General features: G+C 48.5%; 1 non-coding gene across 1 annotated transcript; it reads left to right on the top strand.

Annotated features, from left to right (window-relative positions):
• The first annotated feature begins 2,169 nt into the window (after positions 1 to 2,169).
• Trnas-cga lies at positions 2,170 to 2,244 on the top strand. Its single transcript has one exon. It is a non-coding gene; the product is annotated as a tRNA-Ser (tRNA).
• Positions 2,245 to 2,938: the final 694 nt, after the last annotated feature.

Here is a 2,938-nt window from a genome sequence, read left to right as displayed (position 1 = left end):
GTTAGAAGATTAAAGAACAATGTCTGGGAGACTTAAGAAGCACAAAACCAGACAGATAAAGTTGCGTACTGTTTTCCGTACTGATGCTTTAGTTATTTCTAAATGTTGAAGCAGTCGTTAAATGTAAGACTTCTTATAGAATGTGTGTCGTAATGAACATAATGTAGAAGACAGCGAGATCCCCGTCATCTGCATTAACGCGAAGCCTGAGAGTAAAAGGGTAACTGGAAACATACAGAAGTCAAGATACGTTCTTTCACAAAAAAACTGTCATTTACAATGATTCAGAATATAGGTTACATGTCACACTTGCAAAACCACTGAAGTGTGTACGCAACACTCGCCGGTAACTGGCGCCTTATTTACGTAATTACACATTACACAAACTGTATTTCGCATCACTCCCTAATTCAGTTTCTTTCTTGACGACGATTCCATTTTGCCAGAGAGTCAAAATATGGATGTGGTAAACCGAATCTCGTCTTGCATACTCTTATAACATATCAACGCACTTATGTGCCTCGGTGTGCATCAGTAACGGATTAGTGGGGCGCCTCATCTTTGCTCCATTCCTCTACCGATCACTCTTTGTTTACCATATCCACGTCACGTAGCTTATCAAATCTCGCTTCACAGGCACCGCAGCTTAACCAGTTGTCATCTGAGTGTCCACAAACAGCTACCAGTGATCCTCCTAAAACTAAAGACGTTCACGGAAAAGTTTCAGTTCGTTCAAATTATCAACACAAAACTCATATAACAAATATACCATTTTTACTATCTAGTGTAGCAGTACCACCCTTTAGGATAGGGAAAGCTAGTTTTGTGTGATATTCTGAGCAGAAGTTACAGCCAGGTGCAGTCCGGATTGCAGTAAGTTGCACTGACCAGGGGTGGCGAAGTGGAATGGAGGCGACAGGGCTGTCGACCCACTGAAAAGAGTAAATGCAGCAGTTCGCATGGCACAAGTTATATGCAGAAGGGGTCCAATGGCGCAACCGGGGTGTGGTACGCACATGACGACAAGTTAGCGAAACAGAGGCGCGCAGTTGAGTATAAATAGGAGTTGTTTTCTAACGAGAGTCATTCAAGTGTGGCAGCTCTCGTGGACGCCAGGGCGCGTCCCTCCACTGGGATACACGCAGCAACAGATGAGGCGACAGCGTCCCAGTCCATGGCGGGTCTTTGGTTCGACCCTCTGAGGCCGACGCGGGGTCCGCAGCCAGCCAGGGCGGGCCACTCTTCGGCTCGCTACCGCGGCAGTCGTCTCGGTTCCCGACACACGCTGGAGACTTCCGAGGCGAGGGGCCGCAGATTCGGACGCCGGATCGCAGGCGGTCGTTGCCGCCGTGTTCCCAGCCACGCCAGCCTAGGAAGAAGCAGCAGCGGGCCGGGCTACGCCTCCTGGTAGAGCAGCGCAGCCATCCTGATGTAATCGGAACTCTATAGCTGGCGAACAAGGCCGGCACGTTACTGCGTTGCGTTGCACAGGCCACTGGGGTTCTACCGCAGCAATGCGGGGCCTTGTAACGCAGACCGAGGTGAACGGAGCTCTGTAGTGGAGACAAATAAATCGTTTGGAAAGTTCTCGCCAAGTTTTAATGCGGCACCTCCTGGCACCCACCCACTACATTTGGTGTCAATACGCCAGATTTGGAGCCTGATACCAGAACACTAGGATCATAAGTATCATATAGTGATAAAGAAACTAAGATTCAATGTTTCCAGAATGAGATTTTCACTCTGCAGCGGAGTGTGCGCTGATATGAAACTTCTTGGCAGATTAAAACTGTGTGCCCGACCGAGAATCGAACTCGGGACCTTTGCCTTTCGCGGGCAAGTGCTCTACCATCTGAGCTACCGAAGCACGACTCACGCCCGGTACCCACAGCTTTACTTCTGCCAGTATCTCGTCTCCTACCTTCCATACTTTACAGAAGCTCTCAGTTTTAATCTGCCAGGAAGTCTCATATCAGCGTACACTCCGCTCCAGAGTGAAAATCTCATTCTGGAAACATCCCCCAGGCTGTGGCTAAGCCATGTCTCCGCAATATCCTTTCTTTCAGGAGTGCTAGTTCTGCAAGTTTCGCAGGAGAGCTTCTGTAAAGTTTGGAAGGTAGGAGACGAGATACTGGCAGAAGTAAAGCTGTGAGTACCGGGCGTGAGTCGTGCTTCGGTAGCTCAGATGGTAGAGCACTTGCCCTCGAAAGGCAAAGGTCCCGAGTTCGAGTCTCGGTCGGGCACACAGTTTTAATCTGCCAGGAAGTTTAAGATTCAATGTTTTGAACAGATTGACCTATGGGGTCTACACGTCAACATTCACATTTACAACTACATCTATGCTCCTCAAGCCCCCTTATCGTGTATGGAGGAGGGTACTTTGTGAATCGGTGTCACTACCACATTTTCCTGTTCCAGGCGCATCTGGTTCGTGAGAAGAACGATGGCTAGTGTGCCTTCATGTGTGTTCGAATCTCTCTAATTTTATTTTGATGGTTTTTTCGCGAGATGTATGTAGGAGGAAGCAAAATACCGACTGATTTGTAATTTTTCGGGACTTTAACAGTAGACCATGCCGTGATGCAGAACCTCTTTCTTGTACCTCTTGTACCATCTGCCACTAGAGATGCCAGAGTATCTCCGTGACATATTTGCACTTAATGTGAACATCTGTCAAAAGCATGAATAACAACCTCTTGCAGCATGGACCGCTGCGAGAAGTGCAGGAAGAGTATCAGTGAGGTTCAGTAATGTACCGACAGGGATGTGGAGCGCCAGGTTCCGCGACTGAGGATCCAAGGCCCGAACAACCCGATCGAGGTGGTCGCACAGATTCTCTGTTGGGTTTAAATCCAGGGCGTTTGATGGCCAGGAGGGTACGGTAGACTCATGCTGGTGCCCTTCGAATGACTACTGTACACTAAGAGCTGTGTGACTT

This window comes from Schistocerca americana, chromosome 3, assembly GCF_021461395.2.
Source record: "Schistocerca americana isolate TAMUIC-IGC-003095 chromosome 3, iqSchAmer2.1, whole genome shotgun sequence".
Taxonomy (NCBI): Eukaryota; Metazoa; Arthropoda; class Insecta; order Orthoptera; family Acrididae; genus Schistocerca; species Schistocerca americana.
Note: the sequence above shows the minus strand (reverse complement) of the source record. Positions and strands in the feature narration are given on the sequence as shown.